The sequence below is a fragment of the Eupeodes corollae genome, chromosome 1, assembly GCF_945859685.1.
Source record: "Eupeodes corollae chromosome 1, idEupCoro1.1, whole genome shotgun sequence".
Classification (NCBI taxonomy): domain Eukaryota; kingdom Metazoa; phylum Arthropoda; class Insecta; order Diptera; family Syrphidae; genus Eupeodes; species Eupeodes corollae.
In genome coordinates this window covers 52,744,938-52,762,962 of record NC_079147.1, presented here as the reverse complement: position 1 = coordinate 52,762,962, position 18,025 = coordinate 52,744,938, and the positions used below count along the sequence as shown (strand labels likewise).

Genomic DNA, 18,025 nt, shown 5'->3' with positions numbered 1-18,025 from the left:
ATTGTCACACACTACTTGAGCTTTTATAGAGTACGTATGGTTTCTGGAAAAGTAAGCAGTGTGGTCTACTATTGGTGCTGCTGCAAGCTCTATGGCAGTTCGTGGAATGTGTCTGCAAGAATTTGTGCACGCTCAAACGCATTTGGCCAAAATATATACGTAGACTGCAATTTTAACAGCACCTTAAAAATTCTTTCAGTTATTTTGTAGATGGTGCCTGCGTCTCCTACTCCGAAAGTAGTTTCAATTTTTCTAAATGAAGCGCTTTCTCCAGATGAACCAAGTCGAAAAAGTACAATAGCTAGTTGCAATTCAATTGAAAACTGCTAACACGAATGCGCCTTATTGAACTCCACATTATTTTTTATTAAGTTTATCAATTTCGAAAATTGATCTCTTCCAATTCTAAGAAGTTGTCGAAATCTCGCTTCATCTATCATAGTTATAGTATTTACATTGTCACGCCATTTATGACATTTAGGAATAATATCCGATATTCATCTACGGTGAGTCATTACAATTGAAATATCATCGAAAACATCTTCCATCGCGTCATCGTCTTTCGAAATTTCTGAGATATTTGTAGCAGCAGCTTCAGCAGCAGCAGAATGTTATGTTGGACGCTGTCAAAAGCTTTGGAAAAATCAGTAAAAATTAAGTCAACTTGATATCTATTCTCTAAGGCAGACAGGCAGGCATTAGAAAAAATTACCAAGTTCTTAGTTGTGAATTTACCGCTCACAAAAATAATGCTGAAAATCAGATATATTATTACAAACCGCAGCATACAACTTATTTTTGACAATAGCTTCAAAGATTTTTGGAACTATCTGAAGCTTTGCAATGGGCCTATAATTTGTAATTACTTTTTTCGAGCCGGATTTAAGAATCGGACTAATAAAAGACCACTTCCAAGTTTCAAGGAACTCACCATAACATAAAGATTTATTAAATAGAATACGAAGTGGCTTGAGAAGTCCAAGCTTACAAATTTTTAAGAAAAGATAATTCCTTTAGAATATCCTCTTCCGTTATAGTAAGATGACCAATATCAGTTATAGCATCACATAACGGTACACTTGTACATTCAATATCAAGATTTACAAAATTTGACTGGAAAAAAAGAAGCAAACATGTTGCTTATAACATTTAAGTTATCACTTAAAACACCATTTAGCTCCATTTCAGATGGAATGCCAAGTGATTTTCTCTTTGTATTAATAAAAGTCCAGAATGCTTTAGAATTGTGCTTGATTTTTGACTCAAGCGACCAAAGATATTGATTGTGAAGAAATTTCTTCAAATACTCATATTCTTTTCTTAATTGACAAAATTTACTTCGAAGTGAAACATCTTTTCTGCTCTTTTTGTACATGTTTGTCATTGCACGTTTTAAATTTAAAAGATGTTTATTAAACCAAATAGGTCGATTTTGCTTTTTTATTAATTTGGCCGGTACAAACTTAGAAAAAGCGATTTCTATCACCTCACAGAAAACATTATAGGTAATTTCAAGACTAGGAGCTGAAAGAATATTTTCCCATGGAACTGAGTAAATATAGTTATTTAACGACACGGCTTTAGAAAAGTCATATACATACTTATTACAATTTGAAACAGAAATTTGATTTAAAATGGCAAAATTAAAAGATATATGTAAAGCTTTGTGATGAACACTATCATTCAAGAGTGAAAATTCAGCTTCAGCAACGGAACATTCAATATCTTGATGGACAAAAACTAGATCTAGCATTCTTCCAATGGAATTATAAATACAATTTGTTTGCTGAAGATTCATTGCATACATAGAATCAGTTACGTTATATTCGAAATCCTTACTAACATTGAAGGGAAAAATACATTTATCTTCTTCAGAATACATCCGTTTGATATTTGTTAAATTAAAGTCACCTAAGACTACAATAAAAGAATTTGTATGTAAGCTATTAGCAAGAAATTGTACATTATTGACATGATTTTCATACATTTGAGCATCTGAATTTGGTGGAATATATGAGACAAAAAATATACATTAATTTTGTTATTATTATTATTTAAACAATCAGTTTTAGAAAATTCAACACAAACACATAATTGTTCTATCAAACCAGAAGAAAAATTTAATTGAATTTGTTTGCTTTTTAAACAAGAGCGAACAGCTAGGAAAACTCCTCCCCCTCTGCTAAATCCAGTTTCAGTTTCGCACCGATCTTTTCTAAAGACTTCGTAGTCAGTGTTGAGCAATTCAGATGAGTTTATATTTTCACTCAGCCAAGTTTCAGTTAATGCAATAATAGAATAAGGGCAATCAACAGCAGCAACACAAAAATCACTTACTTTGGATCTCATACCCCCCGCATTATGATAGAAGAGAGAACAGGACGAATAATGCATAGGATGAGTTTGAGCAACAGGAACAGGAAATATATTAGCTAATCGGTCGTTATTATTACTCTGACACGAATTTCCAGACTAAATGGACTAGATCAGTTTTTCCCAACGTGGGGCCCACGCCCCACAGGGGGGCAATTTGATTTATAGGGGGCAATTCAAAATTATGCTGCATTAGACTTCTCTCCGAAAAATCTATGGTTCTATGTGTTTCCACCCTTGAAAATATATTTCTGAACGCACTCATGATCTGTAATTCATCAATTTTGTCAACTGTTACCAACTTTACTTCAATCAATGACACTTTCCTTCAAATATGAATCAGTTGTTTTCTGTCACTTTGATTTATCAGCCTGGTTATTCCCCATAGATAGGTACATTTAAACATACACGTTTTTATTTTAATCATACATATATTATTTTATTTCTTTTCCTCGATCCATAGATCATATTGAAATGAGTGGTTCAAGCAAGAAAAAAATTCGCCAGTATTCGGAGGAATACTTAAAATTTGGTTTCATACCTGCTGTTCATGATGAACGTTCCCCTTTTTGTCTTTTATGCCAACAATGCTTGACCAACGAATCAATGATTTAAAGGCGAAACATAAAGCCCATATAAATTCAAATTTAAATTTCTTCCAAACTATGAAGGCAAATTTTGAAAAAAGAAGAACAGTTAAGTCCCTTTTTACTACTCAACATGGAAATATCAATCGTACTCTTGAGGCAAGTTACCAAATTTCTTTACTCATCGCTAAATCTGGAAAAAGTCATACCATAGGAGAGAATTTAATTAAACCATCAATATCAACATTTCTGAAGACAGTTCTGGAAAAAGGTGACAAAGACGTTCAAAATATGCCACTAAGTAACAATACTGTTTGCAGAAGAATAGATAAAATGAGTGAGGATATTGAAAGGCAACTCGTTGAAAAACTAAAAACAAGAAATTTCTCTTTGCAAATGGATGAATCTACTTTAAGACAGAGTAAGGCCGTACTTTTAACTTATGTAAGATATATTGACGAATGTGATTTTCATGAAGAAATGCTGTTCTGCAAATCTTTAGAAAGCATCACTACTGCTAAAGATATATTTAGTAGGCTTAAAGATCACTTAGAATTCAATAATATATCCCTGAAAAATATATCATCTTGCGCTGCAGATGGTGTTTCTAATATGATGGGGAAGAAAAATGGTTGCTTAAAATTGATGAAAGATGAGAACCCAAAAATGCTTCTTGTCCATTGTGTTATTCACAGGGAAAACTTGGCAGCCAAAAACATTTCACCTGTTCTGCATGAAGTTCTAAATTCTGTTATAAAGTGTATCAATTCTATTAAAGCAAATGCCAAATGTGAACGTCTTTTTAAGCTTTTTTGTGAAGAACAAAATGAGGATTATGTAAGACTTATACTTCACACTGAAGTAAGATGGCTCTCGAAAGGGAACTGCTTGAACAGATTTATGGAACTTTTTGATACTCTTAGTGATTTTTTAAACGACAAACCAGAAATGAAAAATCTGATGATTGATGGTAAAGCATTTGTGAGTTATTTACTAAATTTAATAAAACTCTCGTTGAAGCAAAAACGAAGATATTTGGGTTCGTTACCTTTATTGAATTATGTCAGACATATATTTACAACAAAAATTTTGAAAAGTTTCCTTGGCTCCAAAAATGTGAAGTAATTGTCGATCATCTGAAAAATTTATCGGCTGATTTAAAAGAAAGATTTTTTGATTTGGAAGAAATTGATTTCCCAACTTGGATGATGCAACCAATGCTAATGAATCTTTCTGATATTTCAAATGTACAATATCAAGAAGAACTCGCTGAAATACAAAATGATGAGTCAATTAAACCTTTATTCGACATAAAAGGAACCTTGGCATGGCTTTCTAAAGAAACCGAAATCAAATACCCCAATACAACCAAATATGCTAGAGAACTGTTATTACTTTTTTCTTCTTCATAACAAAACGAGGAGACTTGAGATTGAAGCTGTCTAAACTTGAACCTGACATAAAATCCATTTGCAGAAGGCATCAAACGCAAGGATCTCACTAAATTTAAACAAAACATTACTATTAAATTATTTTTTACTACTTGAATTTCAGTTTTAGATTATATGTTTTGAAAACAATCTTACTGTGTTTACTTATTTTCTATGGATTTCTTAATTCAACTTTTCAGATGTTTGTATGTTCAAAATTGTTGAGGTCTATATTTAAAATGTAAGGGGGACATGAAGATTTTGGAAAGGTTCCGGTGGGACATAGCAGAAAAAAGGTTAGGAAACACTGCACTAGATCGTGAATTCCCCTATTATAATTTTATCAAATAACGTCAATAAGCTCAGATCTGTGGTAGGGAGTTCATGAAAAACATTTGTTAATAATTTATATCTTAAAATAAAGAAACTATCTATCTACATATGTATCTATTTCTTCAAACCTTGTTCATCATATCAATCAATTTTGTATTCCTTTGGAAAAAAAATACACATCGTTCAATTTTGAATGACCAGTAAACTTTAAAAAAAAATAATAAATTGACTCCTCATGGGTACTAAACCTTAACAAGCCGAAAGTTTTTATTTGTATACATATTTAAGTTTTATAACACATCAAAAATTGAAAGTAATAAAAAAAAAAAGAAACAGCTAAGGTAGTTATTTTCATCTATAAAATTTAAATGCAAAACCTCTTCCATGACATGTGCATTGTGCACCGCCAAAAGCGATTACCCAGCGCCCATAAAAGTATCTTCGTATAGGTAAACTTTCGGCATTACACTTACCAGCTGCACATAAAAAATAAAAAATATAATATTGCTATGAATTACAAAAACTGAACTCCCAGGAAAGGAAATTACATCAATTCCATGAGCTGCAGCAGCTACTTCGTGCGCCGCCGTTGGTCGTCGTTGTCGTTGATGCCGCCATGACACTATACCACCACGCCAACGACAAAATACACACCTCCCCCCTTTTTTAACAACATTTTACACTCGCAGTCGCAACTCCCTTCTTTATCACGGTTTTTCTCTACCATGGGCACTTTACTTCACATTCACATCACTCCAGCCGAATCCAATCCACTACTTCACTTCCCCGCCACTGCCACTGCCACTGCCACTCACTCAATTGCATGTTGAATTGTGATTAAAGTTGTACATAATTCAAACTGAATCAACGGTCACAAGAGTTTCCAACATGACATCATAATAAAATATGCAAAAGAGAAAAAACTTAAAAAATAAAATGATTCGTTTTTTTTTTCAAAAACTCAACTCCATTCAGGCACAGTGCCGTCCCTCCCCTGATGCAACACCTCATTTAGAGACCACCAAAGTATAAATAAAACATAGAATTGTAATTTATAAGATACGCCGCGATTGCCATCTCAGTCCGCTGGCTTGTCCAATATCGCACGCGGGTATTTAATGTGCTGCGGCCGGCGGCGGCGTCCTTGCCATCATAAGCGTAATGAAATTATTGCAGACTCATCAAAACTTGCTGCCATGCCCCCAGCCAGCCGGTTCTCCTTCTCAGTAAACACAGCTCAGACATATGTTCATCACATCACGAATAAAAACAACAAGCATCAGCACTCAGCGTCAGCATTTTGAAGCACGTTGTCGCTCGGTTGGTCAGTCGTCGTCTGTCGGTGGGTCATTGCTGCTTGCTCAGCTGGTTGGGTTGTTCACTTCACATATGGTTAAATGTCGCCTCAAATTACTGGGAATTAACGTGAATTCATAACACTGCTGAGTCTGAGAGTCCGTCCGTCCACCCGTATGTCCAAACGTCATCTGTTTTGTGTGTCAACAATTTTATTCATGTTCTAATCCCTATGGAGGGTCATTTGACATGAACTGAATTCGTCATCTTTACAGTGATGAGAATGACACCAACTTGAGAGGAATATCTATTCAATTGGTATTACAGTTGGGAAGGTTCGGATTTAATTGTGGACACTGACAACTGGATGAGTTTCGAGTTTTGGGTTATTAAAATAAAGTTTAAAGCGACTATAATTTGTTGGAAGTTTCGGGACATTGACCATGGCTATGTGAAACTGCTGTAAGAGGTATTCTTGCGACTGGACTTGAGATTCAGATCATTATAATTTTTTGTATCACTCTTTCAGAGTCACGGTTACTGGATCCAGCTAAGTTGCGGGTCTTATATGACCCACTGGAAATTTAACATTAAAGATCAAGTTAAGAAGGTTGTTTTTTGTAGACGTACACAGGCGTTGTACGACATATTTTGTAATTTGGATCAATTCTGCTAAACACTACCTCCGTGTCAATGTTATTTGGGTTTCAGGTCATAGTAGCATTGATGGAAATGAAGGGGCTGATGAGTTGATCCGGTAAGGATCGGCCGTTCATAGCTCACTTGCGAAAAGAGTAAATAATCCTCTCGGAGCTATGAAAAGCTAAATTTTCTAATTTTTCTGACAGAATCCAACCACAGGTGTAACAGTCAAACGGATTGTATTACATCTAAAAAGATATGGTCTACCTATGTATATCAAAAACCGTTTTATCGAACTTTTATGTATACTGAAGCATACCGGGCACTGGCCGAAAGGAGGATAGCATGCAGCAAAGTTGGATATCCCTCATAACACTCATTGTTGTATTTACGAAGACCAACATGGAAAATGGAGAGGGGGGAGGGGTGTTTCCACTGAGGCACCTCTCCTTATCCAAGCGGCAGCGGACGAAGTCTCGAGATGGAATCAACGGTGGCGTCTACAGTTCCAGTAAGGTAAGGAACTACTTAGTGAACACCTTATAGGGCTTCTTCGACATATACGGAGCCCAGGCCTGTAAGGAGCGGTTTATCCGGCTCCCCGTTTTTGGAGTTATACTAAGGATCTGGCCCTCCAGGTTAGGGGTTGGGGCGTCGGGGTGACTTCCTGACCACGTAAACAATACCTTTAGTTGCGAAGCACAAACAAGCCTCGGATACGGACGGATTCACTGTTGACAACCCACGCAAACGAAATAAGACTTCGGATCTGTACGTTAACAGACCACGTGCAGCCGAACAATTAGCGGAAGCGTCTATTTGGGTGTGGATTTGTTGTTGGAACTAGACTCAGGCAAAAAGTCTTGAGTTTCAACAGTGTGAGCGAGCGCCTCATGACCATACGCATCAAGGCTAAATTCGCCAACATAAGCCTTATATGCGCACCCCAACAGAGGAGAAAGATGAAGACACCAAAGACATATTCCTTGAGCTCTTGGACGAGACTTATGAGCAGTGCCCTGACTATGACATTAAAATTATCTTAGAAGATTTTACCGTCAAGCTAGAAAGAGAAGACATCTTTGGTGGCACAATCGGGAGATACAGCCTGCACGACACTACCTCCGACAACGGATTCAGGCTGATCAGGAGACATGGAAATCTCCTGATCAATCAACCGTCAACCAGATTGACCACATTGCGATCGACGCACGACACTTCTTGAGTATACAGGACCATTACCTCGTTGTAGCCAAGGTACGGCTACGGATATCCCGATCCAAGCCAAAACAAGGAAGTATTGTGAGAAGATTCGACGTTAAACGGCTGCAATCGCAAGAGACTGTCATGTCCTTTCCGATAAAGTCTCTAATAACCTCTTAAGGAGTCCTATGCTGCCTGCATTAAGCATTGAAAACCAGTGCTTTGCAGCCATCAAATATGCCGCCTCTGAGGTGCTAGGTTTCACACGGCCACCACAGCGGAACCCCTGGTTTGACGACGAATGTCGGCAAACGCACGCAGTGAAACAGCAGGCATACAAAACGGTGCTGCACAGAATTATTAGAGCTGCTTACGAGCTCTACGAGCAGAAGAGGAGACAGAAACACCGGCTTCTTAGATGGAAGAAAAGAGAGCAGGAGAAGCGAGCGATCGAAGAGATAGAGGGATGTCACAATAGGAATGAGGTTCGTAAATTTTACCAAAAGGTAAAAAACCCTCCCAAAGGTACCAGCCACGAACCGAACCCTGTAAAGACGATCAAGGGAACATCGTAGCAGAACCGCCGTCTACATTGAGAATGTGGAAAGACCACTCCCAATTAAATAGCGATGATGAACCGAATTCCGCTGTAAGGGAGATAGAACCACTCAACCTCGGCGACGCAGATCAACAATTCCGTCTACCCGACCTTGACGAAGTGAAGATAGCTATATCTAAACTTAAGTCAAACAAAGCTGCTGGAGGTGACGGCATTGCTGCCGAACTATTCAAAGCAGCAGGCGATGATTTGGTACGGAGCATGCACCAACTCATCTGAAAAATATGGTCGGAAGAAAGCATGTTCGATGAGTGGAATCTCAGCATAGTGTGCCCGATACATAAAAAGGAGGCCCTCTAAAATGCGCCACCTACAGAGGCATCAGTCTCCTCAACATTGCATATAAGATCCTCTCCGTATTATGCGAACGTCTGAAGCAGTTCGTCAACAACCTGATAGGTCCTTATCAGTGTGGCTTTAGACCAGGAAACTCCACTATCGACCAAATATTCACACTACTACGGCAGATTTTGGAAAAAACCCATGCACTTCATATCGGTACCCAACATTTCTTTATCGATTTTAAAGCCGCGTATTCCGGAATCTATAGGGAAGAACTCTACAGAGCAATGTCTAGTTTTGGCATCCCTATCAAACTTATCCGTTGTCCAGAATGACGATGGAGAATGCACGCTGCTCTATCAAGGTAGGAAAAGATCATTCCGATGCATTTGATGTCAAAAAAGGGTTTTGACAAGGCGATGCAGTGTCATGCGACTTCTTTAACATGGTTCTGGAAAGAATTGTGCAAAAATCAACCGTCAACACTAAAGGCACAATCTTCCAAAGGTTTATCCACTTACTCGGATACGCAGATGATATTGACATAATTGGAAGATCAAAGCGTGATGTCAGTGGAGCGTTTTTGAGCATTGCGACGGAAGCGAAGAAGATGGGTTTAGTGGTCAATGAGGGCAAGACCAAGTATATGCTGTCATCAAAAAAGGACACTGAACGACGACGTCTTGGAAAAAACGTCTCCATGGACAGCTATAACTTTGAGGTAGTTAAGGACTTTGTCTACCTAGGTACCGCTATTAACACAGACAACGACACCAGCGCTGAAATCAAACGAAGAATAACTCTTTCTTGCAAATCGCTGCTTCTTTGGACTTGGAAGGCAATTGCTCTGGAGCATTTAAAATCACCTTCTATAAGACACTCATCATCCCGGTTCTCATTTATGGCACTGAGGCTGGGACCCTGTCAAAGAAAGATGAGAGCGTCTTAGGATGCTTCGAGAGAAAAATTCTTCGGGTGCCGCGTGTTGGTTGAGTAAGTAAGTAACATGGAAATTGTGATATACTTTCTTTGTCCTGCCCTGTCCAGTTCTAGAATGTTCGAAATGAAAATCAAAGACCTCATTTTCTTTCTAAATGCGACGCTTAATTCTCTATATAAATCAGTTACAAAATATTCTTTTGCCGTACATAGGGGTACCGGGTTAATGGTTTTAAAATGGTGCTTTCCAGAGCTAATGGAGTCGCACAGCAAGGGCTGCTTATGTCTGCCATTTGTACCTATCTATGACCAGGGACATAACTGATCTAGGATAAAGTGATTTTGAGCGGTATTATGGCTCTTTGTAAAATATTCGTTCATTTAGTTTTTGTTTTTTAAATTAGTTAAATCAAAAAAAATATCACGAAGACTAAAAGTTCCCTAACGAACGAAAGGCTTTCGCAGCAATACATCCATTTGTAATCTTATGGCTAATTTCTCTCAACAATATCCAAATCTTAACATTTTGTGCAGAAAGTAAGATTATAGCTCTTTGATATTTTTAAAGCATTTTATAGAGTTTGCCATCAGACTCTGTTATCATAAATGCGTGCCTTGAGTTTTGTTAAGTCCCTTCTTCGTTGTTTTAAACCTTTTTGTTGATTGGGTGCAACTCTCATACCTCATAAGTCATACTCCAGACTTAAACTTCTGATTGCATTACCGCTGACGACAATACTCTCAGCCTTTAATATTCACAAAACCTTCAAAGGCAATATATGACAAGATCATATATTTAAAAAAAAATGTCTGTCCTTGACAGTATTTTTAGGTGCTAGTTATAACTATTATTGGTGTATGTAATTGAAAATTATGTTTCGCGATTTATAATCGATTAAGAGAGTCAAACATATTATGTTTAATTTAATAAATATGATTTAAAATCATGAAAATGAAAATAAGTCGGTCTTTCAGCATGGTTTTGTTGCAGGTAAATCAAGATCGACAAATTTAATGATTATGATGAATGCCATTATATCTAACATGGAAAAAGGCTATCAAACTGACATCATCTTTACCGATTTTACAAAGCCTTTTGATGGAGTTAATTACAAAATTCTAATTCACAAGCTTTTCTGTTCATTCACTCATTCATTCACATTATTCACTCTTCTATATTAATGTGAATTGAATCTTATCTGACTGGTAGGGTTCAAGTTGTTAAAATTAAAAATTATAAATCCGATGGTATAGATGTCCCATCGGGTGTCCTCCAAGGGAGTCATTTGGGACCACTCTTATTTCTACTGTTTGTCAATGATATTTCCACTTTCTTTAAAAACTCATCCTGTCTTGATTTCGCAGATGATATTAAACTTTACCGAAGGATTTCCTGCAATTCTGACTGTTGTCTTTTGTTATCCGACTTGCATAGTTTGGCAACTTGGTGTCAAGACAGTTAAATGATTCATATACTCTTATATCGTTGTATAACTCATTGGTTAGATCTGTGCTGGAATACTGCTGTACAGTTTGGAATATTATTCAAATTCATCAAAAAGGATAGAAAATGTTCAGAGAAACTTTAGAAGATATGCTTTTTTTAAATCGAGATGGAGAAGACCTTCCTACGAAACCAGATGCTTATTATTTGGAATGAAATATCTAGAAACTCCGCGGAAATATTTTTCGATAATGTTTGTCAGGGATATAATAACTAGAAATATAAAATGTCCTCCGCTTATAGATTTATTCTATGAAGGAAATACTCCCTCAAGAGCTACAAGCGAAAGATTTTTAATTTATGAACACTTCCATCAGAGAAAATATGGGCGCAATGAGCCTATCACCCGTTGCATCAGAGAAGCTAATGTATTATGCGTAAGAATTAATTTCATGTTAAATTGTACAAGAGATGCTTTCAAATCTATTATTCTTAGCCAAATTTAAATGTTATTAAAGATGTTTTCGAAATATGTTTTATTATTAACTTATTATTTATCTTGTAATACCTATGCGATGTTTCACTGTTAAGCTATTTATTTATTGTCTAATACATACAAAATTTTTAATCTATTTTTTGTATATATTATATACCCACCTACAAACATGTAAATATTATATTTGTATTTAATAAGTCTGTAAGAGATTAAAATTCTCTAATTGATGAAATAAAGTACAAATAAAACTAAAAACAAATTTTTGAAGCACCCTGTAAACATTTTTTTTGGAAAGTCACAATAGACTTGGAAATTTCCTTCAAGATAAAAAAAATTAAAGCAATATCTTTATACGTTTAGGAGATATGATTTTTGCAACCAAAAAAGTCAAAACGGGCCACTGTGCGCCGCCCGATCAATTTGAAATAACGCTTTCGCACTTTAGAGTTAAACAAAATTTAGTTTTACAAAATTTTATCTGGTCCCAGAACACAGCTGTTTGCAGGTTTTCTATTGTTTTCAGTCGATTACAAAATTTACATAATACAGTCGACTCCCTCTTAGTCGAATTTTCACGGGAAGTTAAAATTAGTTCGAGTTAGAGGGAGTTTTTGAAAAATTCGAGTTAGAGAGATTAATATTTTTTTTGCTTAAAAGCATTTATTGAATATAAAAAAGGATAACAAAAAATAAATAAATAAACAGAAGCTTCTAGTAATTCATTCTTATACCTTGTCAAGTTTAGTTAGTGTTTTAACAAAATGAATTAAAAAAAATTTTAATTTTTGATTGATGCATCAAAGTGGCTGGAGTGTTCACTTAAAAAATGACTCTTATTTGAAAAGGAAGTGTTGAACCTCAACCGGTACATTTTCTGTCATTTCAATCGCAGATTGCAATGTTCCAATTGCATTATCGATTTCATTCTTTTCTGGCACTTCAATATTTATTGTTTCGAATTCGACTTCTTCTTCTTCATCTTCAGCTCCACTATCATCATAGTTAGCAGCAGCAGAATGATTTATGATTACTGATTCCAGAATTGATTCGCGTTCAGGTATTTCTGTGGCCACAATACCGTCATCGACTTCCACATAATCCCTCCAATTCAAGCCTTCAATATTGTAATCAGCTTCAGTTAGCCTGTTCCAGATCCTCTCGATTTGATTTGCGTCTTCGGTTACACATATGAGGTGGTTAAGTGGAACATCATCTTCATCATCCCATTTATCCTCCTTGAAGCCGGCTTTTTTGAAACAGTTCTCTATTGTCAACGGATTTACATCCTGCATCTACGCCTTCGAAACTTCGCGTACACAATCGAGCAGTTATTTTATAGTCCGCTTTTTTACTTTCCCAAACCTTTAAGATGGTGGTTAAAATACGGCGTTTATAGTGAACTTTAAAATTTTGGATTTGGATCCATCGGTTGCACTATTGAGGTCATGTTAGGTGGAAAATACTAAAGTTTTATAAATTTTAATTTATCCTTAATTTGTTTTGGGTGAGCCGGGCAGTTATCGATGACAAACAACACCTTGCGCTTTGATCTTCCAAAACTTTGCATCTAGCTGCAAAAGCCAATTCGTTAAAAGATCTGCCGTCATCAAAGAACGTTGGTTGGTTACATAATCAACCGGCAAAGATTTAATTTTATTATTTATTTAGCACGGATTTTTGCTCTTTCCGATTATTAAAATCTTAAGCTTTTCCGATCCAGTCATGTTGGATCCCGCAAGGCATGTCACTCTTTCTTTACTGTGTTTACTTCCAAAACATTTTTCTCCTTTAAAAGCCAAGGTACGTGTCAGCAAACATTTGAAAAAAAATTTCCGTTTCATCAACATTAAATATGTCATCCGGTTTGAATCCACTGGGAACCTCTGGGATTTGTTGTTTCCATTTATCGACCTTAGTCTTATCAACAGAAGCACTTTCACCAGACAAAACTTTCCCAAGGATACTATGTTTGCTTTTAAATCTGGTCAGCTAACCATCGCTTGCCTTGAAATTAGGAAAACCTAAGCTGCCTGCATATTTTAGCGCTTGTTTTTTTTAAGATTGGACCGCTAACTGGTAATGAATTGCCCCGAATACTTTCGAACCATTTGAAAACAGTTTTGTCAATTTTTTTTAACCTGACCCTTGATGTTAGCACAACCAGCCCATATCGATGATAGTGTATTGTTGAGAATGCCAAAATCTTCAGCTCTTTTCTTTTTATTTTGATGTCCCTTCTTAATTTCTTCAACCAAGCGAATCTTCGTGGCAAGATCTAATGTATGCAATTTTCTTTGGGCCATAATTTATCTGAAAAGTTGGTTATCCTTTGTAAGAAATAAGGAACTCCCTCTCATGAAGAATGCATTACCTACAAACCTAACAATGAAGTCCTTCAAAAGCCAAATTTTGTGTTATAATTTTCTGTTGCAACTTAACGTATGTACGTAGGTATTTAAAAGCTGATAGCAAATCTGTTTAAAAAAAGTTACCAAAAATCCTTTCTATTAAATACCTCCCATATAACATGACTCGTCAAACTACCAGCCTGCTCAGAATACAACTACAGCAGCTCTGTAGAACATGAATTGTAAAGTAATCAATTTGCTTTTTTTAATTTCGTACCTAAGAATAAGAATAACTGTTAACCGAGTTCCAATTGGAATAGAACCACACACAAGCATAATCCAAACATCTGCCAAATGGCTTAAGTGTAACTGGTACGTCACTGTACGCTACAATTTTTTTAAATAGATTTCCAATACACTTACACACTGAAGCCAGAGAACTTCACAGATACATTCCACGATCTTTAAACTAAAAACTGTTTCGACCAACAAGAAAAGCTTATTGCACACGACTAAAAGGGATTGGAAATAGTCCAAGACTCTAAAGAATTTATTCGAGTTAGAAGGAATTTCGACTAAGAGGATGGTTTTTGTATGAAAAATTGAGGGGAATGCAAAAATATGGCAAAACAATTCGAGTTAGAGGGAAATTTGACTTAGAGGGAGTCGACTGTATTTAATAACGCCCGCCAGTGTTTTCATTTCTCATCTCAAAATAATGATGCATTTTTATTATCATTTGTTGTTTGCGTTTAAAGTTTTATATCTTTGTTTACATATAATTAAGATGAAGGCCAAACAGTCTTGAAGTTATCTAAATCATGAACACAAAAAAATAAAATTTAATATAAAATTGAAAAACAAAACAAAAACTTAAACAAATATAATTATCACTGATAAACAAAAGGCAACAATTTAACTGATAAAAGTTAGCTTGAGACGAAATTTCGAAACAAGAGTTAAACTTCGAGACGTAAACGGTGATTTTTTAAGAGCTTGAGAACTTAAAAAAAAAAAAAACCATACAATTTGCAAAATCTCATCGATTATTTATTTGAAACGTTAGATTGGTTCATGACATTTACTTTTTGAAGATAATTTCATTTAAATGTTGACCGCGGCTGCGTCTTAGGTGGTCCATTCGGAAAGTCCAATTTTGGGTAACTTTTTCGAGCATTTCGGACGGAATAGCCCGAATTTCTTCGGAAATGTTGTCTTCCAAAGCTGGAATAGTTGCTGGCTTATTTGTGTAGACTTTAGACTTGACGTAGCCCCACAAAAAATAGTCTAAAGGCGTCAAATCGCATGATCTTGGTGGCCAACTTACCGGTCCATTCCTTGAGATGAATTGTTCTCCGAAGTTTTCCCTCAAAATGGCCATAGAATCGCGAGCTGTGTGGCATGTAGCGCCATCTTGTTGAAACCACATGTCAACCAAGTTCAGTTCTTCATTTTTGGCAACAAAAAGTTTGTTAGCATTGAACGATAGCGATCGCCATTCACCGTAACGTTGCGTCCAACAGCATCTTTGAAAAAATACGGTCCAATGATTCCACCAGCGTACAAACCACATGCATGGGCAGTTCTTGAACGGCTTCTGGTTGCTCTTCACTCCAAATGTGGCAATTTTGCTTATTTACGTAGCCATTCAACCAGAAATGAGCCTCATCGCTGAACAAAATGTGTCGATAAAAAAGCGGATTTTCTGCCAACTTTTCTAGGGCCCATTCACTGAAAATTCGACGTTGTGGCAGGTCGTTCGGCTTCAGTTCTTGCACGAGCTGTATTTTATACGGTTTTACACCAAGATCTTTGCGTAAAATCTTCCATGTGTTCGAATAACACAAACCCAATTGCTGCGAACGGCGACGAATCGACATTTCACGGTCTTCAGCAACACTCTCAGAAACAGACGCAATATTCTCTTCTGTACGCACTGTACGCATTCGTGTGGTTGGTTTAATGTCCAATAAAGTAAACTGAGTGCGAAACTTGGTCACAATCGCATTAATTGTTTGCTCACTTGGTCGATTATGTAGACCATAAATCGGACGTAAAGCGCGAAACACATTTCGAACCGAACACTGATTTTGGTAATAAAATTCAATGATTTGCAAGGGTTGCTCGTTAGTAAGTCTATTCATGATGAAATGTCAAAGCATACTGAGCATCTTTCTCTTTGATACCATGTCTGAAATCCCGCGTGATCTGTCAAATACTAATGCATGAAAATCCTAACCTCAAAGAAATCACCCTTTATAATCTATACACACAAAGAAAAAAGGCGGTCATCATTACTTGAAGTTTTGAACAGATGCTTGAGGTGTACGGAATGCGCACCTTAAACCTCACACAAAAAAAAAAAGAAAAATATTGCTCTAACAAACAATTTTTTAAAATTTGTATTTGTTTAAGACTTATTATAAAATAGAGACATCGAGAGGAAGATTAAATTTCATTCTGTGAACTGTGACTCGGAGTATAAACCGGAAGGGACTCTTCTCTAAATTACGAGTACGTATAAATATTTGCCAAGTGTAAATACAAAAGTTCTCTTAATGAATTATGTATATAAAGTAGAGATACATTATGAATTGTTTATCTATGGTATTTATCTAACATTAAGTTCTTTGAGTAAACATTTGGATTAAGAAAAAAAAAACTTTTTTCTTTAGGTCACACGATTAGTTCAAAAAATAAACAACTTGTTAATGAGTTGTTTAGATTTAAATTCTTACAAAACTTCAGAATACAAAACAAAAACACAGCTAAGTACATTCGAATAGTTTAAAAAAAATTACAAACTTATTACAAAAACGAGGCTTTTCTTAATTGATAATGAAATAGCTGAATACTTTTGTTAACATTCACACAGAAATTAATATCATAATTTAATATTTTTAAGAATACTTTAGCCCATGAAATAAAACAATAATTTCATTCAAAATTGTACATTATAATAATTTACGATAAGGTCAATAAACCAGGTAATTAACGGTTGAGCGCAGACCTTTCAAAATCCAAAATCGTGAGTTAGATTCATTCACATTTGGATGTTGAATAATTTGTTTGTTTTTTTGTTGTTTTCATTTTGGTGGTATAAGTTTTGAGATGACGCACTTCAAAACATCATTTGGGTGATGGTAGGTAATTTTAATTTGGCTTCCTTTTTTGAAACAGTGTGGACGAAAAAAATGTTCCGAAAACTTAGCAGTAACATTATTCTTGTTAATTAATTATAAAATTAAAACTGGTTTATTCCAGCAATCTTCTTTTATTTTGATGATTTTAGGACCATTTTACTTCCAATTTTGACTAGTGGAGTTAATTTGACTGTCGGGAACTTTGGTCAACTTTGACGAATTGCTACGAGTAGTAGTTGTGTTATAAAAATTCATTGTTAACAAAATACCAGTATTTTCACTAAAATATCTTTTACAATTTTTAAAATTAGAATCGGCAGTTTCCACAATTTGCTGTAAATTTTTAAGACCTACAGCGTATGAAAGGCCTCAAGAAATGCAACTTTTGTTTACATGGCAGTACGACTTAATCTCTCATGTAGTGAAAGAGTTATTGCACTTTACTTATTAAAACGAATATTATAAAAAGAAGCTGGGATGCGACCCACACTGATAACTTCCCATCCCGTCTGTCGATTTGTCTTGCTTAAAAGTTTGTCTATATGTACTCGTATCAAGTTTTACCAAATTTGCGTACTATTTTTTGTTGATTTTATTTTTTATGAAAAAACGGACTGTTGGATTTTTATATAAAAATTACTGAATATCGGAAACAATATTTTCTGTGAAATAAAAAAAGTTTGAAGCCAATATTTTTAATTTTTGAAAAGCTATTTGAGCCGAAAGTAAATTTTTACCAAGTTTTAGTATTGTTTTTTTTTTAGAGTTTTATTTTTTGTAAAAAAAACTGTCAATTGGAATTTTTTTTTAAATTTTACCAAGTCTTGAAAACAATATTTCTTATAAGATAAAATTAGTTTGAAGAAAATATTTAAAATTTTTGAAGAGAT

General features: G+C 35.5%; 1 protein-coding gene and 1 long non-coding RNA gene across 3 annotated transcripts in view; both read right to left on the bottom strand.

Moving 5' to 3' along the window:
- Positions 1-18,025, bottom strand: part of LOC129953850 (protein pellino) — a 156,811-nt gene that overhangs the window by 103,181 nt on the left and 35,605 nt on the right. The gene's annotated exons all lie outside the window — the stretch shown is intronic.
- Positions 5,059-6,455, bottom strand: LOC129953851 (uncharacterized). The gene is made up of 3 exons (XR_008782605.1): positions 5,690-6,455; positions 5,272-5,582; positions 5,059-5,199 (listed from the first exon to the last, which is right to left on the bottom strand). It is a non-coding gene; the product is annotated as an uncharacterized LOC129953851 (long non-coding RNA).